Source organism: Pseudophryne corroboree, chromosome 9 (assembly GCF_028390025.1).
Source record: "Pseudophryne corroboree isolate aPseCor3 chromosome 9, aPseCor3.hap2, whole genome shotgun sequence".
Classification (NCBI taxonomy): Eukaryota; Metazoa; Chordata; class Amphibia; order Anura; family Myobatrachidae; genus Pseudophryne; species Pseudophryne corroboree.
The window spans coordinates 8,878,709-8,904,200 of record NC_086452.1 but is presented as its reverse complement, the minus strand read 5'-3'; positions in this window follow the sequence as shown (position 1 = coordinate 8,904,200).

The following is a 25,492-nucleotide window of genomic DNA, read 5'->3' as shown; positions in this document are numbered from 1 at the left end:
ATCTGTTTTGTTTAACACATTACCCACTAAGGAGTGATAGTCACTCAATGGATGCCGGTCCATATGGATATTAAAACTGGATTGGCATTTCTTAATGCACCCATCTTCAATGACATTGTTACAGAGCCTACAGATACAGTTTTCCTCAGCTAACAATCCGTCACAATTTCTTCTATGGTCAATGCTATCGGATCGTTTTCTGATACTCGCCTTTGCTTGTTGGTTAGGTTGATCTTGGAAAACTACGCCTCCATCTTTATCATCAGAACCCATTCCAGAACCTCTATCGACCTCCATGGTACTCTCGCCGGAACAGACTGCTCTGGTCAACATCATGGTCAACAGGAAAATCCGGATCACAGCCTCTTGGGGCAAGTCCATCTTATAGGAGGAAACGGAGAAGAATGAGAAGGAGGAAAAAGAAATTTGAGGGAGAGGGGATGGGAAGTGGAGGAAAATAATAAAAGGGAGTGGGGAGTCGACAACAGCTCTCGGTCTTCAAGGCTCAGGTGCCGCCTCAGTCCTCCTGGAACAGACACTCCAGTGATACAACCTCTACCGTCTGTTCCTTATCACGGGACTTCTCTGGATCAGCAACCTTCTTGCAGTGGGATGAATGGACCCAAGTCTCTCTCTCAGCAACCTTTAATGCTGTAGTGCTAGTCAATAAGACCTGGTATGGTCCTTCCCATCTGTCAATAAGGCAACCTGAGCGTAGAAAATTCCGTATCATTACATAATCCCCAGGTTCAATGTCATGACAATTACTATCAGGTAGATCAGGAATCACCAACTTCAGATTATCATTTTGATTCCTTAACTGTTTACTCATGTTAATCAAGTACTTTACAGTTACTTCATTGTTACATTTCAAATCATCCTGAGGGTTAATCATGGCATGCGGTTGTCGACCAAACAAGATTTCAAAGGGAGACAGATTAAGAGGGGACCTGGGAGTGGTTCTGATACTGTACAATACAATGGGTAAAGCTTCTGGCCATGTCAATCCTGTCTCTGCCATCACTTTACTCAATTTATTTTTAATAGTGCTGTTCACTCTTTCGACCTTCGCACTCGCCTGTGGCCGGTACGGAGTGTGCAGCTTGCTATCAATTCCCATCAACTTACACATTCCTTGAAAGACATCACCTGTAAAATGGGTACCCCTATCACTTTCGATTATTCTAGGGATACCATATCTACATACAAATTCCTGCACAATTTTCTTAGCAGTAAACATAGCGGTATTTGTAGCCGCAGGAAATGCTTCGACCCAATTTGAGAAAACATCTATACAAACAAGTACATATTTCAAATTCCGACAAGGGGGTAATTGTATAAAGTCAATTTGTATTACCTGGAAAGGGCCGCCGGCAGGTGGGATATGGGATGGTTCTGTAGGTATTGCCTTTCCAATATTCTTTCTCAAACAGGTAATGCATGACATTGCTCTTTTACTCGCATGAGAGGAGAATCCTGGGGCGCACCAATATGCTCTCACCAATTTGCACATCCCTTCCTTGCCTAGATGAGTCAGCCCGTGAGCTGCTTCAGCCAGACATGGAAGATATGCTCTGGGGGCCACTGGTTTACCATGTCCATCCGTCCAGAGTCCTGAGGACTCCTGGCCATATCCCTTTGCCTTCCAGACTGCCTTTTCCTGTGTGGAACACAAATTTTGCATTTCACACAACTTCTGTGTGTTAATGGTATTAAATACCATCAGTTGTGTGGTGTCTGTCTGTATGGGGGTAGCAGCTGCTAACTTAGCAGCTTCGTCTGCTCGGCTGTTACCAAGTGATACCGGGTCTTGGCTATATGTGTGTGCTTTACATTTGATAACAGCCACTCTGTCGGGTTCCTGTATCGCTGTTAGAAGCCTTTTTATGTGAGCTGCATGCGCTACCGGTGTACCAGCGGCCGTCATGAAATTTCTGAGACGCCATAGGGCTCCGAAATCATGGACTACTCCGAATGCGTATCTAGAATCGGTGTAGATATTGGCTGACTTACCCTTAGCCAATTCACATGCTCTGGTTAGGGCGACCAGTTCAGCAACCTGGGCTGAGTGAGGTGGGCCTAGCGGTTCCGCTTCTATGGTGTCTTGGTCATCTACGACTGCGTATCCAGTACACAAGTCTCCCGAGTCTGACTGTCTATGGCAACTACCGTCCGTGTAGAACGTGAGTTCTGCATCTTCCAGTGGGTTGTCACTGATGTCAGGCCTTGCGGTAAAATTTTGGGTCAAATATTCCATACAATCATGTGTATCTTCCTTTATATTAAATCCTCCTTCCCCATCACTCTCACCTTCCACCCTTTGTGCCTGACCAGGCACACCTGGGAGATACGTTGCAGGATTTAATGCACTGCATCTCCTTATGGTGATGTTTACGGGGGCCATTAGTGCCAATTCCCATCTTGTAAACCTCGCTGATGAGACGTGTCAGGTTTGGGCAGAATTCAATAAGGCTGATACTGCATGTGGCGTATGGATTGTGAGGTTGTGGCCTAGCACAACATCTTCGCTTTTTGTCACTAGCAATGCTATCGCAGCAACGCTTCGCAAGCATGTGGGGAGGGATCGCGCTACCGTGTCTAGCTGAGCGCTGTAGTATGCAACTGGCCTGCTGGCATCACCGTGTTTTTGGGTTAGTACACCTGCCGCGCAACCAGCACTTTCTGTTCCGTATAGTTCAAAGGGTTTCCCATAGTCTGGCATACCTAATGCTGGTGCCTGCGTTAGGCACTGTTTGAGTCTCTCAAATGCTGTTTCGGACTCGTCTGTATGCAAAATCCTATCAGGTTTGTTTGAGGAGACCATTTCCTGCAAAGGTAACGCCAAAATGGAAAACCCTGGGATCCAATTACGGCAATACCCACACATTCCTAAAAACGTTCTGATCTGTTGCTGGGTTTGTGGCAGAGTCATGTCTCTAATTGCTTGGATTCTATCAGCGGTCAGGTGTCTCAGTCCTTGTGTTAGACAGTGTCCCAAATATTTTACCTTAGTTTGGCATAATTGCAACTTGTCTTTGGAAACCTTGTGTCCTGTGTCTGAAAGATGAAACAGGAGCTGTTTCGTATCCTTCAGAGATGCTTCCAGTGAATCTGAACACAGTAGTAAATCGTCCACATACTGTATCAATACTGATCCACTGTCTGGTTGGAAAGACTGTAAACAATCATGCAAAGCCTGAGAAAATATACTTGGACTATCTATGAAACCTTGGGGTAATCGAGTCCACGTGTATTGGACTCCTCTGTATGTAAATGCAAACAAATATTGGCTGTCAGGGTGCAGAGGTACCAAAAAGAAAGCGGAGCAGAGGTCAATAACAGTGAAAAATTTGGCAGTGGGAGGGATTTGCATTAGGATGACAGCTGGATTTGGCACTACGGGGAACTGACTCTCAACTATTTTGTTAATCCCCCTTAGATCCTGCACTAGTCTGTAACCCCTCCCCCCACTCTTTTTAACAGGGAAGATGGGACTATTGGCAGTGCTGGACGTTCTTACCAGAATGCCCTGTTGCAGCAAGCGCTCTATTACTGGGTAAACTCCTAACTCCACCTCTGGCTTCAGAGGGTACTGTGGGATTTTTGGAGCTATCCTACCATCTTTTACTTGTACAACTACTGGAGCTACGTTTGCCATTAATCCAGTGTCTTGTCCGTCTTTTGTCCAAAGTGACTCTGGTATCTGAGATGTCATCTCTTCTATTTGGGATGGATTCCTATTTGTCATAATGGTATGTGACATTAATTTTGATGGGGAGTCTAACATGTCTCGCACTTCCTGAGCGTGTTTCTCAGGTATGTCCAAGAATACACCTTCAGGAGTACAATAAATGACGCACCCCATTTTACACAGTAAGTCTCTTCCCAGGAGATTAGTTGGTGCCGATGCAGCCAGCAAAAAGGAATGCTTGGTATGCAAAGGCCCTATTGTAATCTCGGCTGGTTTGCTAACAGGGTAGTGCTGGACTACTCCTGTTACTCCCATGGCTGGAATTGTCCTACCAGTGGTTCTCATGCCCACTGTCGAATTTATCACTGACTTGGCCGCCCCTGTGTCTACAAGAAAGTTTAAAGTTTTACCAGCTACATTAATTGCGATCTCGGGTTCACTTCCAAGGTTGGCAATTAATTTTACTGGCTGCAGATTACAGGTATGGCCACACCCCTATTGGGTATGGTGACCTTCCTGAATCCCGCTGGCAGCAACTACTTGTGAGGGAGATAGTTGGGAACTACCAGAGGCATGCCAGTCTCTGTTCGGGGGATATCTTTTTGTTTCCCCTGTATGTGGCTCATAACTCCGTTTCTGTGGACCCCGATCCCAATGTCGTGTGTCGTGTCGTTGTCTAGGGGGTTGGTATGAGTTTCGTGGTTTCTTTACTCTACAATCTCGTGCCATGTGTCCCTGTTTGTGACAAGAATAACAAATAACCATACTTGACTTACCCACAGGATTTGGTGATACAAACAAAGGCTGCCTTGTGGTCAGAGCCTGTATACTTACTGACATTAATTTATCACCTTGTTGTTCCCTGTGTCTGGAGATGTTTCTATCGTGATCAATAGCAGCCTCTCTCAAAGTAGCCACAGACAGACCTCGCCAACATGGTTGTGTGGTCTGTACCCTAGTCTTCAATGACTCTTTTAAACCATCCATCAGTACCGATACTGCTACTTCCCGTTGGTTTGTGTCTGTTTTAATGTCCTCTATGCCTGTGTATTTTGCCATTTTTAATAATGCTCTGTGAAAATACTCTGCAGCTGTCTCTGACTCCTTCTGTTTAATGGAGAATATCTTATTCCATTTAGCTACTGCTGGGAAATACTCTTTTAACTGCAAGTTTATTCTTTTCACATTATCTTGGTTGTACACATCTGTAAGAGGTACATCATGATCTAGTCCGCAATCAGCTAAAAATTGAGTTGCGTCGACATTTGAGGGTAAACATGCTCTCAGCAATATCTGCCAGTCTTTATTGTTGGGCTCTGCAGTGTTACCTAAGTCTCTGATGTATTTTTGACTGGCAACTAAGTCTTTTCTGGGGTCAGGAAATTCAGACACTATGGTCCTTAGTTCCATTCGGGAAAATGGGGTGTACATGGCAATGTTCCTAATGGGAGTGGCTCCTGATGTGTCTGTTTTCCCATTTGGCACTGCTATTACTCTAACAGGTGTAATTCTAACAACCTCATTCTGTGTAGATTCTACAGGCTGTGGTGAAATAGCCTCAGCATAATGCATGGTGCCGTACTTACCAGTTGATACGACCTCACCTATCCCTCCGCTAGGGGCCTTTACTAATCTCGTGGGTGGAGCTGTGCCTACTGTGGTCTCTGCTATGGTGGCTGCTAGAGAGAGCGCTGAAATCGTTGCCGATTCGTCCTCTTGATCACACTCCTGAGGAAAGTTCAAAACAGGGTACAACTTGCACGGGTTAATACTTGCATGGGTTAATGGGTTAACATTATCATTAACATTTACACAGTTACTAAGTGATTTTGTGTTACACCTTAGTGCGTCTTTCTCCGCAATCAACTTCTCTCCTGATATATATGGTGGCGGTGGGGCCGTGGCAATCAGTTTTCTGTTAGAGCCAGATCCCGCCGCCTGAGCCAAACCTCTCTGTATCTCACCTTCCTGTTGCCACAACTGTAAATAATCATAATGCTGGATTCGTCTCTTTGTTGATTTTATGAGACATATCCTCCTCCTTAAATTTTGTAACACTTCTGAGCTGAAGCTACCTACTCTTGGGAATTTCTCCCCGTCATGTACAGTCATTCTCTCCCATTCATCACATAAAGTTTCTGTGTGACTTCCATATTTCTCACACATTATATACCTGGCCGACCCAATTGGTCAGACCACTGAATCAACCCGAACCGAGGTTGATCGCCCCCTACCTGAACAAGTGGCCCCCATAGTTCGAAAGTGTTGCTTTATTTAGCCAACCCTTACGCAAAACCAAATGTCCACAATAGGCTGACGGTGGCGGTTTACCGAATACCCCACTCACTCGCCCACGCCGACCAATACGACCTGATCACACCGATATGGTGCTGGCGTACTCGACCTAGGGCCCCTGCGACCTGAACCTCTATTTACTGGAACCTGCGAGGGTTATCCGAAGAACACTTACTCTTTCCAGTAACTATTGGTTGCTGGATAGTTCCTGAGTGAGCAGCAAACTTCCCTTAAAATAAAAAAATTACACAAATCACGTTAGAGTGTACAAATAGCGTTTGTGACCCTTTTACTCTAATGGTATTAGGTCAGATTACTAACTACTGCACACACTTACGTGCGGTCCAGTCGTTCAGTACACAAACAACTAAGCTTATGTACGGAAAGACCAATGGAATCGAAACTTACGACTGCGAATTCCTTCAGCCAGAGCTTATATGGCCTATATGGGTGTTGCACCAACCCTTTTCGGTGTTGTGCCTGTGAACTGTATAGCGGACTTCCTTGTCGGCTGTACCTGGACCTCCTGGTCTGCTATGACCTCCTGGTCTTGTTACAGTATGACCTCCTGGTCTTGTTTATGACCTCCTGGTCTGCTATACTCTAATGCTCAAAATTGTATATTTAACCAGGGATGCCTCCCTAGCCACCGTGCACGTCACTTACACGCATGTACCTCACGAGTACTCGACTTTTCTTGTGGTTCAACCTTTAAAAATTGTAAAAACACTCACTCATCACATGTACACTTTTGTTTCTATTTCTATTTCTGCGCAGAAATTTTTCTTTAGATCAGGTGTGTTACCAATTAGGAGCAGGATCTGTTAATTAAATTTCGGACACCCAAAAATAGACTTGCGTTATTTCTCGCCTCGCGTTATTTATCGCTTTGCGTTATTTATCAACTTATCGTGACTTGAGCTACGTGGGCGTAACCGGACGCTCCGTTGCGTAATATACGCTGCGTGCATCGGCCTTTGGATTGCGTACGCAAGTCTTTGTTAGAGACACGTATACGCAAAGCAAAGATCCACCGTAACACAATTTATACTTTTATCAATGTAGATGATCCTTGATCATCTACCACACAACACACTGACTTCGCCTTATCTCCCAGGCAAAACTGTGTGTTTGTCTATCTTTTTAACTATATTACCTTTACTCTTAAACTATGAAATAACGGCAAATCTCTTTTAGCACTTCTATCAACTATAAAACTGGCAGACAGGAGAGTGATATACGAAAATGAAAAAGAAAAAGAAATGCAGATATATATATATGTGTGCGTGCGTGTGTACGCAAGACAGAAAAATAAAACAGTTTTAAAAGACACTAGCGTTTTGTTCTTACCTCCGGTTCCCGGATTCCTTCAGCACTCTTTACCTAAGCGAAGCAGACGCTTATCCTGTCAGCACTACGAGGGATACAACCTCCCGCCCTTTGCTGAGGGATAATGTCTGCTGATCTACCTAGTGCAGATATGTGAAGGACGGGCGAGCCGCCAATTGATAAAGCTAAATATTTATCGTATATAAAACACTTTAAGAGGTCTAAGAACACTGTACGCTATCTACGTAAGAAGTACCGTAAGGGTACGCAAGTTGTGTAGCGATCGCTCAACCGTAGTCGAGACGCTCAAGCGTCACGTTCGCTTACGGCCCAGTGATCACAGGCAGACACGCTATTGGCTGCCGACTAACGTAATGATTCGCTATAGCGTAGCGTACGCTCGGGACCACGAGGAGATCACCAGCGGTGCAGACGCTTACAACGTTAAAACCTTTATATCTATACCTTTAACAATGAGATACACAGTATACCTTAGTGTAGAGACAGTGTAAGTGCAACCTGGTGTAACCTGATTAACTACAAAGCTGCTTGAGCGTCACCGACGCTCAGAGAATACTTAACCCTATAAAGAATACACAGATACCTGGGCTTAGGGTCCAAAACCTATTATATGTATTATAACTATTATACTTGAAAAAGGAATCACAGTACAAATGATACACTACAATATAACATAAACCAACTAACCAGATAACTACACAGGAAATACAATACAATACAATTAAAGGGAAAATATTAGAGAGATAGAGGAGGGAGAGAGAGAGAGATGGCTCACAGTAAGACAATATGATTACGGAGAAAACTTACGCACAAAGGGAAACGATCGCATGCGCCTCGATATCCAGCTCCCGATTATCAGCAATGAGAACCGTTGAAGAGAGTGAACTGGATACGGTCGGCCTGCCTATTTATGCCTCACACACAATACAATTCAATGGTCCCTACAATCTCATTGTCCATTGGACACAGGAATTCGGCTTCGCATTATAACAAAAGGTCATAGGTTGATTCATACAGGTGGGCTGTGACTATTTCCAACTGCTCAGGTGGGAGGGAAACTGGGTTTCCCGCCGCATGGGTAATAAAGTGCAAATAAAGTAAATGTTCATAAACTTCTTATGTCCATAACTATTCGCACGAGCGATTGATCTGCTTCAAACCAACACCGGAATATTTCTAATTAAATATTCTTCCGATGGATACTAAACACCACTGTATTACTCCTGTCTGACCCTTCGTATCAAACAAAGAGGGATTTCTCTGTTCATGAACATTCTATATTAACCAAACTTTCAGAATCTATCAAAGGGACCATGATCTACAAAATACATTATTAGTGAAAATATGTAATGATTGAGTCGCACGCTACGATCGCATAAACTCTACCGTAAATACGCATACCATGCGCCTGCGGGTGCCCGCGACTGTGAGTATGCGCACGTACGGGAGAGCGTACGCATGCGCAGCACGGACCTGTGTGAGGTGCAAATATGGTAGTGTGCATAGAGATATTTTTCTGACTTTGACACCTTATCCAGCGTATCTATATCAGCAGATAAGGTATCTGTCCACGCTGCTACAGTGCTACAAACCCAAGCCGACGCTATCGCCGGTCTGAGTTAGGTACCAGTATGTGTGTAAATAGACTTCAAGGTAGTCTCCTGCCTGCGATCAGCAGGATCCTTGAGGGTTGCCGTATCTTGAGATGGCAGCGCTACCTTTTTGGATAAGCGTGTCAACGCTTTGTCCACCCTTGGGGAGGATTCCCACCGTATCCTGTCATTATTCTGGGAAAGGATACGCCGTAAGAATCCTTTTGGGAATCCGCAGTTTTTTGTCTGGAGATTCCCAAGCCTTTTCAAATAATTCGTTCAGCTCATGAGATGGGGGAAAGGTCACCTCAGGTTTATTTTCCTTATACATGTGCACCCTCGTGTCAGGGACAGAGGGTTCATCCGTGATATGCAACACCTCTTTTATTGCAATAATCATATAATGAATACTTTTAGCCAATTTTGGCTGCAACTGGCACAGTATCAAACTGAGGTCTGGAGGAGGGGCATAGAGGGAGGAGCCAGTGCACACCCATATCTAAAGTTCTTTTTAGTGCCCATGTCTCCTGCGGAGCCCGTCTGTTCCCCATTTTCATTACGGAGTCCCCAGCATCCTCTAGGACGTAAGAGAAAGATATATAGCTGCCTTTGTCTTTTTGCTCTTATAAAAGACCACACCCCTTGTCATAGTTTACAGAACTATTCTCCGGGAGCACCACCAACCTATTGCTGAATTCATATACCTGTGTGTAGTGAGTCTAACAAACATTATATAACCATTATACCAAATTGTATTCTGTGCAGATTTTACACCTTGTTAGCAAGCGGGAGGTGTAACTCATCCACGGACAGATCCCTGCGACACTGTGGGGGGAGGTGTAACTCATCCACGGACAGATCCCTGCGCTGCGACACTGTGGGGGGAGGTGTAACTCATCCACGGACAGATCCCTGCGCTGCAACACTGTGGGGGGAGGTGTAACTCATCCACGGACAGATCCCTGCGCTGCAACACTGTGGGGGGAGGTGTAACTCATCCACAGACAGATCCTGACACTGTGGGGGAGGTGTAACCCATCCACGGACAGATCCCTGCGCTGCGACACTGTGGGGGGAGGTGTAACTCATCCACGGACAGATCCTGACACTGTGGGGGGAGGTGTAACTCATCCACGGACAGATCCTGACACTGTGGGGGGAGGTGTAACTCATCCACGGACAGATCCCTGCGTTGCGACACTGTGGGGGGGAGGTGTAACTCATCCATGGACAGATCCCTGCGCTGCGACACTGTGGGGGGAGGTGTAACTCATCCACGGACAGATCCTGACACTGTGGGGGGAGGTGTAACTCATCCACTGACAGATCCCTGCGTTTACGACACTGTGGGGGGGAGGTGTAACTCATCCACTGACAGATCCCTGCGCTGCGACACTGTGGGGGAGGTGTATCTCATCCACGGACAGATCCCTGCGCTGCGACACTGTGGGGGAGAGGTGTAACTCATCCACGGACAGATCCCTGCGTTGCGACACTGTGGGGGGAGGTATAACTCATCCACGGACAGATCCCTGCGTTGCGACACTGTGGGGGAGAGGTGTAACTCATCCACGGACAGATCCCTGCGTTGCGACACTGTGGGGGGGGGGTGTAACTCATCCACGGACAGATCCCTGCGTTGCGACACTGTGGGGGGAGGTGTAACTCATCCACGGACAGATCCCTGCGCTGCGACACTGTGGGGGAGGTGTAAATCATCCACTGACAGATCCCTGCATTGCGATACTGTGGGGGGAGGTGTAACTCATCCACGGACAGATCCCTGCGCTGCAACACTGTGGGGGGAGGTGTAACTCATCCACGGACAGATCCCTGCGCTGCGACACTGTGGGGGGAGGTGTAACTCATCCACGGACAGATCCCTGTGCTGCAACACTGTGAAGGGAGGTGTAACTCATCCACGGACAGATCCCTGTGCTGCAACACTGTGGGGGGAGGTGTAACTCATCCACGGACAGATCCTGACACTGTGGGGGGAGGTGTAACTCATCCACGGACAGATCCTGACACTGTGGGGGGAGGTGTAACTCATCCACGGACAGATCCTGACACTGTGGGGGGAGGTGTAACTCATCCACAGACAGATCCTGACACTGTGGGGGGAGGTGTAACTCATCCACGGACATATCCCTGCGTTGCGACACTGTGGGGGGGAGGTGTAACTCATCCATGGACAGATCCCTGCGCTGCGACACTGTGGGGAGAGGTGTAACTCATCCACGGACAGATCCTGACACTGTGGCGGGAGGTGTAACTCATCCACGGACAGATCCCTGTGTTGCGACACTGTGGGGGAGGTGTAAATCATCCACTGACAGATCCCTGCATTGCGACACTGTGGGGGGGAGGTGTAACTCATCCACGGACAGATCCCTGCGTTGCGACACTGTGGGGGGAGGTGTAACTCATCCACGGACAGATCCCTGTGCTGCGACACTGTGGGGGGAGGTGTAACGTATCCACGGACAGATCCCTGCGCTGTGACACTGTGGGGGGAGGTGTAACTCATCCACAGACAGATCCCTGCGCTGCGACACTGTGGGGGGAGGTGTAACTCATCCACGGACAGATCCCTGCGCTGCGACACTGTGGGGGGAGGTGTAACTCATCCACTGACAGATCCCTGCGCTGCAACACTGTGGGGGGAGGTGTAACCCATCCACGGACATTTCCCTGCGCTGCGACACTGTGGGGAGAGGTGTAACCCATCCATGGACAGATCCCTGCGCTGCGACACTGTGGGGAGAGGTGTAACCCATCCACGGACAGATCCCTGCGCTGCGACACTGTGGGGGGAGGTGTTACTCATCCACGGACAGATCCCTGCGCTGCGACACTGTGGGGGGAGGTGTAACTCATCCACGGACAGATCCCTGTGCTGCAACACTGTGGGGGGAGGTGTAACTCATCCACAGACAGATCCTGACACTGTGGGGGAGGTGTAACCCATCCACGGACAGATCCCTGCGCTGCGACACTGTGGGGGGAGGTGTAACTCATCCACGGACAGATCCCTGTGCTGCAACACTGTGGGGGGAGGTGTAACTCATCCACGGACAGATCCTGACACTGTGGGGGGAGGTGTAACTCATCCACGGACAGATCCTGACACTGTGGGGGGAGGTGTAAATCATCCACTGACAGATCCCTGCATTGCGATACTGTGGGGGGAGGTGTAACTCATCCACGGACAGATCCCTGCGCTGCAACACTGTGGGGGGAGGTGTAACTCATCCACGGACAGATCCCTGCGCTGCGACACTGTGGGGGGAGGTGTAACTCATCCACGGACAGATCCCTGTGCTGCAACACTGTGGGGGGAGGTGTAACTCATCCACAGACAGATCCTGACACTGTGGGGGAGGTGTAACCCATCCACGGACAGATCCCTGCGCTGCGACACTGTGGGGGGAGGTGTAACTCATCCACGGACAGATCCCTGTGCTGCAACACTGTGGGGGGAGGTGTAACTCATCCACGGACAGATCCTGACACTGTGGGGGGAGGTGTAACTCATCCACGGACAGATCCTGACACTGTGGGGGGAGGTGTAACTCATCCACGGACAGATCCCTGCGTTGCAACACTGTGGGGGGGAGGTGTAACTCATCCATGGACAGATCCCTGCGCTGCGACACTGTGGGGGGAGGTGTAACTCATCCACGGACAGATCCTGACACTGTGGCGGGAGGTGTAACTCATCCACGGACAGATCCCTGCGTTGCGACACTGTGGGGGAGGTGTAAATCATCCACTGACAGATCCCTGTATTGCGACACTGTGGGGGGAGGTGTAAATCATCCACTGACTGATCCCTGCGCTGCGACACTGTGGGGGGGAGGTGTAACTCATCCACGGACAGATCCCTGCGTTGCGACACTGTGGGGGGAGGTGTATCTCATCCACGGACAGATCCCTGCGTTGCGACACTGTGGGGGGAGGTGTATCTCATCCACTGACAGATCCCTGCGCTGCGACACTGTGGGGGGAGGTGTAACTCATCCACGGACAGATCCTGACACTGTGAGGGGAGGTGTAACTCATCCACGGACAGATCCCTGTGCTGCGACACTGTGGGGGGAGGTGTAACGTATCCACGGACAGATCCCTGCGCTGTGACACTGTGGGGGGAGGTGTAACTCATCCACAGACAGATCCCTGCGCTGCGACACTGTGGGGGGAGGTGTAACTCATCCACGGACAGATCCCTGCGCTGCGACACTGTGGGGGGAGGTGTAACTCATCCACTGACAGATCCCTGCACTGCGACACTGTGGGGAGAGGTGTAACCCATCCACGGACAGATCCCTGCGCTGCGACACTGTGGGGGGAGGTGTAACTCATCCACGGACAGATCCCTGCGCTGCAACACTGTGGGGGGAGGTGTAACTCATCCACTGACAGATCCCTGCGCTGCAACACTGTGGGGGGAGGTGTAACCCATCCACGGACATTTCCCTGCGCTGCGACACTGTGGGGAGAGGTGTAACCCATCCATGGACAGATCCCTGCGCTGCGACACTGTGGGGAGAGGTGTAACCCATCCACGGACAGATCCCTGCGCTGCGACACTGTGGGGAGAGGTGTAACTCATCCACTGACAGATCCCTGCGCTGCAACACTGTGGGGGGAGGTGTAACTCATCCACGGACAGATCCCTGCGCTGCGACACGGTGGGGGGAGGTGTAACTCATCCACGGACAGATCCCTGTGCTGCAACACTGTGGGGGGAGGTGTAACTCATCCACGGACAGATCCTGACACTGTGGGGGGAGGTGTAACTCATCCACGGACAGATCCTGACACTGTGGGGGGAGGTGTAACTCATCCACGGACAGATCCCTGCGTTGCGACACTGTGGGGGGGGAGGTGTAACTCATCCATGGACAGATCCCTGCGCTGCGACACTGTGGGGGGAGGTGTAACTCATCCACGGACAGATCCTGACACTGTGGGGGGAGGTGTAACTCATCCACGGACAGATCCCTGCGTTGCGACACTGTGGGGGGAGGTGTATCTCATCCACGGACAGATCCCTGTGCTGCAACACTGTGGGGGGAGGTGTAACTCATCCACGGACAGATCCTGACACTGTGGGGGGAGGTGTAACTCATCCACGGACAGATCCTGACACTGTGGGGGGAGGTGTAACCCATCCACGGACAGATCCCTGCGCTGCGACACTGTGGGGGGAGGTGTAACTCATCCACGGAGAGATCCCTGTGCTGCAACACTGTATGGGGAGGTGTAACTCATCCACGGACAGATCCTGACACTGTGGGGGGAGGTGTAACTCATCCACGGACAGATCCTGACACTGTGGGGGGAGGTGTAACTCATCCACGGACAGATCCCTGCGTTGCGACACTGTGGGGGGGAGGTGTAACTCATCCATGGACAGATCACTGCGCTGCGACACTGTGGGGGGAGGTGTAACTCATCCACGGACAGATCCTGACACTGTGGGGGGAGGTGTAACTCATCCACGGACAGATCCCTGCGTTGCGACACTGTGGGGGGAGGTGTAACTCATCCACGGACAGATCCCTGCGTTGCGACACTGTGGGGGGAGGTGTAACTCATCCACTGACAGATCCCTGCGCTGCGACACTGTGGGGGGAGGTGTAACTCATCCACGGACAGATCCCTGCGCTGCAACACTGTAGGGGGAGGTGTAACTCATCCACGGACAGATCCTGACACTGTGAGGGGAGGTGTAACTCATCCACGGACAGATCCCTGCTTCGATACTGTGGGGGGAAGTGTAACCCATCCACGGACAGATCCCTGTGCTGCGACACTGTGGGGGGAGGTGTTACTCATCCACAGACAGATCCCTGCGCTGCGACACTGTGGGGGGAGGTGTAACTCATCCACGGACAGATCCCTGCGCTGCGACACTGTGGGGGGAGGTGTAACTCATCCACTGACAGATCCCTGCACTGCGACACTGTGGGGAGAGGTGTAACCAATCCACGGACAGATCCCTGCGCTGCGACACTGTGGGGGGAGGTGTAACTCATCCACGGAAAGATCCCTGCGCTGCGACACTGTGGGGGGAGGTGTAACTCATCCACTGACAGATCCCTGCGCTGCAACACTGTGGGGGGAGGTGTAACCCATCCACGGACATTTCCCTGCGCTGCGACACTGTGGGGAGAGGTGTAACCCATCCATGGACAGATCCCTGCGCTGCGACACTGTGGGGAGAGGTGTAACCCATCCACGGACAGATCCCTGCGCTGCGACACTGTGTGGGGGGAGGTGTAACTCATCCACTGACAGATCCCTGCACTGCAACACTGTGGGGGGAGGTGTAACTCATCCACGGACAGATCCCTGCGCTGCGACACTGTGGGGGGAGGTGTAACTCATCCACGGACAGATCCCTGTGCTGCAACACTGTGGGGGGAGGTGTAACTCATCCACAGACAGATCCTGACACTGTGGGGGAGGTGTAACCCATCCACGGACAGATCCCTGCGCTGCGACACTGTGGGGGGAGGTGTAACTCATCCACGGACAGATCCCTGTGCTGCAACACTGTGGGGGGAGGTGTAACTCATCCACGGACAGATCCTGACACTGTGGGGGGAGGTGTAACTCATCCACGGACAGATCCTGACACTGTGGGGGGAGGTGTAACTCATCCACGGACAGATCCCTGCGTTGCGACACTGTGGGGGGGAGGTGTAACTCATCCACGGACAGATCCCTGCGCTGCGACACTTTGGGGGGAGGTGTAACTCATCCACGGACAGATCCTGACACTGTGGGGGGAGGTGTAACTCATCCACGGACAGATCCCTGCGTTGCGACACTGTGGGGGAGGTGTAAATCATCCACTGACAGATCCCTGCGTTGCTACACTGTGGGGGGAGGTGTATCTCATCCACTGACAGATCCCTGCGCTGCGACACTGTGGGGGGAGGTGTAACTCATCCACGGACAGATCCCTGCGCTGCAACACTGTAGGGGGAGGTGTAACTCATCCACGGACAGATCCTGACACTGTGAGGGGAGGTGTAACTCATCCACGGACAGATCCCTGTGCTGCGACACTGTGGGGGGAGGTGTAACGTATCCACGGACAGGTCCCTGCGCTGTGACACTGTGGGGGGAGGTGTAACTCATCCACTGACAGATCCCTGCGCTGCGACACTGTGGGGGGAGGTGTAACTCATCCACGGACAGATCCCTGCGCTGCGACACTGTGGGGGGAGGTGTAACTCATCCACGGACAGATCCCTGCGCTGCGACACTGTGGGGGGAGGTGTAACTCATCCACTGACAGATCCCTGCGCTGCGACACGGTGGGGAGAGGTGTAACCCATCCACGGACAGATCCCTGCGCTGCGACACTGTGGGGGGAGGTGTAACTCATCCACGGACAGATCCCTGCGCTGCGACACTGTGGGGGGAGGTGTAACTCATCCACAGACAGATCCCTGCGCTGCGACACTGTGGGGGGAGGTGTATCTCATCCACTGTCAGATCCCTGCGCTGCGACACTGTGGGGGGAGGTGTAACTCATCTATGGACAGATCCCTGCGCTGCGACACTGTGGGGGGAGGTGTAACTCATCTATGGTCAGATCCCTGCGCTGCGACACTGTGGGGTGAGGTGTAACCCATCCACGGACAGATCCCTGCGCTGCGACACTGTGGGGGGAGGTGTAACCCATCTATGTACAGATCCCTGCGCTGCGACACTGTGGGGGGGGGGGGGGTGTAACTCATCCACTGACAGATCCCTGCGCTGCGACACTGTGGGGGGAGGTGTAACTCATCCACGGACAGATCCCTGCGCTGCAACACTGTGGGGGGAGGTGTAACTCATCCACGGACAGATCCCTGCGCTGCGACACTGTGGGGGGAGGTGTAACTCATCTATGGACAGATCCCTGCGCTGCGACACTGTGGGGGGAGGTGTAACTCATCTATGGACAGATCCCTGCGCTGCGACACTGTGGGGGGAGGTGTAACTCATCCATGGACAGATCCCTGCGTTGCGACACTGTGGGGGGAGGTGTAACTCATCCACGGACAGATCCCTGTGCTGCGACACTGTGGGGGGAGGTGTAACTCATCCACGGACAGATCCCTGTGCTGTGACACTGTGGGGGGAGGTGTAACTCATCCACAGACAGATCCCTGCGCTGCGACACTGTGGGGGGAGGTGTAACCCATCCACGGACAGATCCCTGCGCTGCGACACTATGGGGGGAGGTGTATCTCATCCACGGACAGATCCCTGCGCTGCGACACTGTGGGGGGAGGTGTAACTCATCCACGGACAGATCCCTGCACTGCGACACTGTGGGGGGAGGTGTAACTCATCCACTGACAGATCCCTGCGCTGCAACACTGTGGGGGGAGGTGTAACCCATCCACGGACATTTCCCTGCGCTGCGATACTGTGGGGAGAGGTGTAACCCATCCACGGACAGATCCCTGCGCTGCGACACTGTGGGGGGAGGTGTAACTCATCCACTGACAGATCCCTGCGCTGCAACACTGTGGGGGGAGGTGTAACCCATCCACGGACTGATCCCTGCGCTGCGACACTGTGGGGGGAGGTGTAACCCATCCACGGACTGATCCCTGCGCTGCGACACTGTGGGGGGAGGTGTAACGTATCCACGGACAGATCCCTGCGTTGCGACACTGTGGGGGGAGGTGTAAATCATCCACTGACAGATCCCTGTGTTGCGACACTGTGGGGGGAGGCGTAACTCATCCACTGACAGATCCCTGCGCTGCGACACTGTGGGGGGAGGCGTAACTCATCCACGGACAGATCCCTGCGCTGCGACACTGTGGGGGGAGGTGTAACTCATCCACGGACAGATCCCTGCGCTGCGACACTGTGGGGGGAGGTGTAACTCATCCACGGACAGATCCCTGCTGCGACACTGTGGGGGGAGGCGTAACTCATCCACGGACAGATCCCTGCTGCGACACTGTGGGGGGAGGTGTAACTCATCCACGGACAGATCCCTGCGCTGCGACACTGTTGGGGGAGGTGTAACTCATCCACGGACAGATCCTGACACTGTGGGGGGAGGTGTAACCCATCCACGGACAGATCCCTGCACTGCGACACTGTGGGGGGAGGTGTAACCCATCCACGGACAGATCCCTGCGTTGCGACACTGTGGGGGGAGGTGTAACTCATCCACGGACAGATCCCTGCTTCGATACTGTGGGGGGAAGTGTAACCCATCCACGGACTGATCCCTGCGCTGCGACACTGTGGGGGGAGGTGTAACGTATCCACGGACAGATCCCTGCGTTGCGACACTGTAGGGGGAGGTGTAAATCATCCACTGACAGATCCCTGTGTTGCGACACTGTGGGGGGAGGCGTAACTCATCCACTGACAGATCCCTGCGCTGCGACACTGTGGGGGGAGGCGTAACTCATCCACGGACAGATCCCTGCGCTGCGACACTGTGGGGGGAGGTGTAACTCATCCACGGACAGATCCCTGCGCTGCGACACTGTGGGGGGAGGTGTAACTCATCCACGGACAGATCCCTGCGCTGCGACACTGTGGGGGGAGGCGTAACTCATCCACGGACAGATCCCTGCTGCGACACTGTGGGGGGAGGCGTAACTCATCCACAGACAGATCCCTGCGCTGCGACACTGTGGGGGGAGGCGTAACTCATCCACGGACAGATCCCTGCTGCGACACTGTGGGGGGAGGCGTAACTCATCCACGGACAGATCCCTGCTGCGACACTGTGGGGGGAGGCGTAACTCATCCACGGACAGATCCCTGCGCTGCGACACTGTGGGGGGAGGTGTAACTCATCCACGGACAGATCCCTGCTGCGACACTGTGGGGGGAGGTGTAACTCATCCACGGACAGATCCCTGCGCTGCGACACTGTGGGGGGAGGTGTAACTCATCCACGGACAGATCCTGACACTGTGGGGGGAGGTGTAACCCATCCACGGACAGATCCCTGCACTGCGACACTGTGGGGGGAGGTGTAACCCATCCACGGACAGATCCCTGCGTTGCGACACTGTGGGGGGAGGTGTAACTCATCCACGGACAGATCCCTGCTTCGATACTGTGGGGGGAAGTGTAACCCATCCACGGACAGATCCCTGTACTGCGACACTGTGGGGGGAGGTGTAACTCATCCACGGACAGATCCCTGCTTCGATACTGTGGGGGGAAGTGTAACCCATCCACGGACAGATCCCTGTACTGCGACACTGTGGGGGGAGGTGTAACTCATCCACGGACAGATCCCTGCGCTGTGACACTGTGGGGGGAGGTGTAACTCATCCACGGACAGATCCCTGCGCTGCGACACTGGGGGGGAGGTGTAACCCATCCACGGACAGATCCCTGCGCTGCGACACTATGGGGGGAGGTGTATCTCATCCACTGTCAGATCCCTGCGCTGCGACACTGTGGGGGGAGGTGTAACCCATCTATGTACAGATCCCTGCGCTGCGACACTGTGGGGGGAGGTGTAACTCATCCACGGACAGATCCCTGCGCTGCGACACTGTGGGGGGAGGTGTAACTCATCTATGTACAGATCCCTGCGTTGCGACACTGTGGGGGGAGGTGTAACTCATCTATGGACAGATCCCTGCGCTGCGACACTGTGGGGGGAGGTGTAACTCATCCACGGACAGATCCCTGCGCTGCGACACTGTGGGGGGAGGTGTAACTCATCTATGTACAGATCCCTGCGTTGCGACACTGTGGGGGGAGGTGTAACTCATCCACGGACAGATCCCTGTGCTGCGACACTGTGGGGGGAGGTGTAACTCATCCACGGACAGATCCCTGCGCTGTGACACTGTGGGGGGAGGTGTAACTCATCCACAGACAGATCCCTGCGCTGCGACACTGTGGGGGGAGGTGTAACCCATCCACGGACAGATCCCTGCGCTGCGACACTATGGGGGGAGGTGTATCTCATCCACTGTCAGATCCCTGCGCTGCGACACTGTGGGGGGAGGTGTAACTCATCTATGGACAGATCCCTGCGCTGCGACACTGTGGGGGGAGGTGTAACTCATCTATGGTCAGATCCCTGCGCTGCGACACTGTGGGGGGAGGTGTAACCCATCCACGGACAGATCCCTGCGCTGCGACACTGTGGGGGGAGGTGTAACCCATCTATGTACAGATCCCTGCGCTGCGACACTGTGGGGGGGAGGTGTAACTCATCCACTGACAGATCCCTGCGCTGCGACACTGTGGGGGGAGGTGTAACTCATCCACGGACAGATCCCTGCGCTGCGACACTGTGGGGGGAGGTGTAACTCATCCACGGACAGATCCCTGCGCTGCGACACTGTGGGGGGAGGTGTAACTCATCTATGGACAGATCCCTGCGCTGCGACACTGTGGGGAGAGGTGTAACTCATCTATGGACAGATCCCTGCGCTGCGACACTGTGGGGGGAGGTGTAACTCATCCACGGACAGATCCCTGCGCTGCGACACTGTGGGGGGAGGTGTAACTCATCTATGGACAGATCCCTGCGTTGCGACACTGTGGGGGGAGGTGTAACTCATCCACGGACAGATCCCTGTGCTGCGACACTGTGGGGGGAGGTGTAACCCATCCACGGACAGATCCCTGCGCTGCGACACTATGGGGGGAGGTGTAACTCATCCACTGACAGATCCCTGCGCTGCGACACTGTGGGGGGAGGTGTAACCCATCCACTGACAGATCCCTGCGCTGCGACACTATGGGGGGAGGTGTAACTCATCCACTGACAGATCCCTGTGCTGCAACACTGTGGGGGGAGGTGTAACTCATCCACAGACAGATCCTGACACTGTGGGGGAGGTGTAACCCATCCACGGACAGATCCCTGCGCTGCGACACTGTGGGGGGAGGTGTAACTCATCCACGGACAGATCCCTGTGCTGCAACACTGTGGGGGGAGGTGTAACTCATCCACGGACAGATCCTGACACTGTGGGGGGAGGTGTAACTCATCCACGGACAGATCCTGACACTGTGGGGGGAGGTGTAACTCATCCACGGACAGATCCCTGCGTTGCAACACTGTGGGGGGGAGGTGTAACTCATCCATGGACAGATCCCTGCGCTGCGACACTGTGGGGGGAGGTGTAACTCATCCACGGACAGATCCTGACACTGTGGCGGGAGGTGTAACTCATCCACGGACAGATCCCTGCGTTGCGACACTGTGGGGGAGGTGTAAATCATCCACTGACAGATCCCTGCATTGCGACACTGTGGGGGGAGGTGTAAATCATCCACTGACTGATCCCTGCGCTGCGACACTGTGGGGGGGAGGTGTAACTCATCCACGGACAGATCCCTGCGTTGCGACACTGTGGGGGGAGGTGTATCTCATCCACGGACAGATCCCTGCGTTGCGACACTGTGGGGGGAGGTGTATCTCATCCACTGACAGATCCCTGCGCTGCGACACTGTGGGGGGAGGTGTAACTCATCCACGGACAGATCCTGACACTGTGAGGGGAGGTGTAACTCATCCACGGACAGATCCCTGCTTCGATACTGTGGGGGGAAGTGTAACCCATCCACGGACAGATCCCTGTGCTGCGACACTGTGGGGGGAGGTGTAACGTATCCACGGACAGATCCCTGCGCTGTGACACTGTGGGGGGAGGTGTAACTCATCCACAGACAGATCCCTGCGCTGCGACACTGTGGGGGGAGGTGTAACTCATCCACGGACAGATCCCTGCGCTGCGACACTGTGGGGGGAGGTGTAACTCATCCACTGACAGATCCCTGCACTGCGACACTGTGGGGAGAGGTGTAACCCATCCACGGACAGATCCCTGCGCTGCGACACTGTGGGGGGAGGTGTAACTCATCCACGGACAGATCCCGGCGCTGCGACACTGTGGGGGGAGGTGTAACTCATCCACTGACAGATCCCTGCGCTGCAACACTGTGGGGGGAGGTGTAACCCATCCACGGACATTTCCCTGCGCTGCGACACTGTGGGGAGAGGTGTAACCCATCCATGGACAGATCCCTGCGCTGCGACACTGTGGGGAGAGGTGTAACCCATCCACGGACAGATCCCTGCGCTGCGACACTGTGGGGAGAGGTGTAACTCATCCACTGACAGATCCCTGCGCTGCAACACTGTGGGGGGAGGTGTAACTCATCCACGGACAGATCCCTGCGCTGCGACACGGTGGGGGGAGGTGTAACTCATCCACGGACAGATCCCTGTGCTGCAACACTGTGGGGGGAGGTGTAACTCATCCACGGACAGATCCTGACACTGTGGGGGGAGGTGTAACTCATCCACGGACAGATCCTGACACTGTGGGGGGAGGTGTAACTCATCCACGGACAGATCCCTGCGTTGCGACACTGTGGGGGGGGAGGTGTAACTCATCCATGGACAGATCCCTGCGCTGCGACACTGTGGGGGGAGGTGTAACTCATCCACGGACAGATCCTGACACTGTGGGGGGAGGTGTAACTCATCCACGGACAGATCCCTGCGTTGCGACACTGTGGGGGGAGGTGTATCTCATCCACGGACAGATCCCTGTGCTGCAACACTGTGGGGGGAGGTGTAACTCATCCACGGACAGATCCTGACACTGTGGGGGGAGGTGTAACTCATCCACGGACAGATCCTGACACTGTGGGGGGAGGTGTAACCCATCCACGGACAGATCCCTGCGCTGCGACACTGTGGGGGGAGGTGTAACTCATCCACGGACAGATCCCTGTGCTGCAACACTGTATGGGGAGGTGTAACTCATCCACGGACAGATCCTGACACTGTGGGGGGAGGTGTAACTCATCCACGGACAGATCCTGACACTGTGGGGGGAGGTGTAACTCATCCACGGACAGATCCCTGCGTTGCGACACTGTGGGGGGGAGGTGTAACTCATCCATGGACAGATCACTGCGCTGCGACACTGTGGGGGGAGGTGTAACTCATCCACGGACAGATCCTGACACTGTGGGGGGAGGTGTAACTCATCCACGGACAGATCCCTGCGTTGCGACACTGTGGGGGGAGGTGTAACTCATCCACGGACAGATCCCTGCGTTGCGACACTGTGGGGGGAGGTGTAACTCATCCACTGACAGATCCCTGCGCTGCGACACTGTGGGGGGAGGTGTAACTCATCCACGGACAGATCCCTGCGCTGCAACACTGTAGGGGGAGGTGTAACTCATCCACGGACAGATCCTGACACTGTGAGGGGAGGTGTAACTGATGCACGGACAGATCCCTGCTTCGATACTGTGGGGGGAAGTGTAACCCATCCACGGACAGATCCCTGTGCTGCGACACTGTGGGGGGAGGTGTAACTCATCCACAGACAGATCCCTGCGCTGCGACACTGTGGGGGGAGGTGTAACTCATCCACGGACAGATCCCTGCGCTGCGACACTGTGGGGGGAGGTGTAACTCATCCACTGACAGATCCCTGCACTGCGACACTGTGGGGAGAGGTGTAACCAATCCACGGACAGATCCCTGCGCTGCGACACTGTGGGGGGAGGTGTAACTCATCCACGGAAAGATCCCTGCGCTGCGACACTGTGGGGGGAGGTGTAACTCATCCACTGACAGATCCCTGCGCTGCAACACTGTGGGGGGAGGTGTAACCCATCCACGGACATTTCCCTGCGCTGCGACACTGTGGGGAGAGGTGTAACCCATCCATGGACAGATCCCTGCGCTGCGACACTGTGGGGAGAGGTGTAACCCATCCACGGACAGATCCCTGCGCTGCGACACTGTGGGGGGAGGTGTAACTCATCCACTGACAGATCCCTGCGCTGCAACACTGTGGGGGGAGGTGTAACTCATCCACGGACAGATCCCTGCGCTGCGACACTGTGGGGGGAGGTGTAACTCATCCACGGACAGATCCCTGTGCTGCAACACTGTGGGGGGAGGTGTAACTCATCCACAGACAGATCCTGACACTGTGGGGGAGGTGTAACCCATCCACGGACAGATCCCTGCGCTGCGACACTGTGGGGGGAGGTGTAACTCATCCACGGACAGATCCCTGTGCTGCAACACTGTGGGGGGAGGTGTAACTCATCCACGGACAGATCCTGACACTGTGGGGGGAGGTGTAACTCATCCACGGACAGATCCTGACACTGTGGAGGGAGGTGTAACTCATCCACGGACAGATCCCTGCGTTGCGACACTGTGGGGGGGAGGTGTAACTCATCCACGGACAGATCCCTGCGCTGCGACACTGTGGGGGGAGGTGTAACTCATCCACGGACAGATCCTGACACTGTGGGGGGAGGTGTAACTCATCCACGGACAGATCCCTGCGTTGCGACACTGTGGGGGAGGTGTAAATCATCCACTGACAGATCCCTGCGTTGCGACACTGTGGGGGGAGGTGTATCTCATCCACTGACAGATCCCTGCGCTGCGACACTGTGGGGGGAGGTGTAACTCATCCACGGACAGATCCCTGCGCTGCAACACTGTAGGGGGAGGTGTAACTCATCCACGGACAGATCCTGACACTGTGAGGGGAGGTGTAACTCATCCACGGACAGATCCCTGTGCTGCGACACTATGGGGGGAGGTGTAACGTATCCACGGACAGGTCCCTGCGCTGTGACACTGTGGGGGGAGGTGTAACTCATCCACTGACAGATCCCTGCGCTGCGACACTGTGGGGGGAGGTGTAACTCATCCACGGACAGATCCCTGCGCTGCGACACTGTGGGGGGAGGTGTAACTCATCCACGGACAGATCCCTGCGCTGCGACACTGTGGGGGGAGGTGTAACTCATCCACTGACAGATCCCTGCGCTGCGACACTGTGGGGAGAGGTGTAACCCATCCACGGACAGATCCCTGCGCTGCGACACTGTGGGGGGAGGTGTAACTCATCCACGGACAGATCCCTGCGCTGAGACACTGTGGGGGGAGGTGTAACTCATCCACGGACAGATCCCTGTGCTGCGACACTGTGGGGGGAGGTGTAACTCATCCACGGACAGATCCCTGCGCTGTGACACTGTGGGGGGAGGTGTAACTCATCCACAGACAGATCCCTGCGCTGCGACACTGTGGGGGGAGGTGTATCTCATCCACTGTCAGATCCCTGCGCTGCGACACTGTGGGGGGAGGTGTAACTCATCTATGGACAGATCCCTGCGCTGCGACACTGTGGGGGGAGGTGTAACTCATCTATGGTCAGATCCCTGCGCTGCGACACTGTGGGGGGAGGTGTAACCCATCCACGGACAGATCCCTGCGCTGCGACACTGTGGGGGGAGGTGTAACCCATCTATGTACAGATCCCTGCGCTGCGACACTGTGGGGGGGGGGGTGTAACTCATCCACTGACAGATCCCTGCGCTGCGACACTGTGGGGGGAGGTGTAACTCATCCACGGACAGATCCCTGCGCTGCAACACTGTGGGGGGAGGTGTAACTCATCCACGGACAGATCCCTGCGCTGCGACACTGTGGGGGGAGGTGTAACTCATCTATGGACAGATCCCTGCGCTGCGACACTGTGGGGGGAGG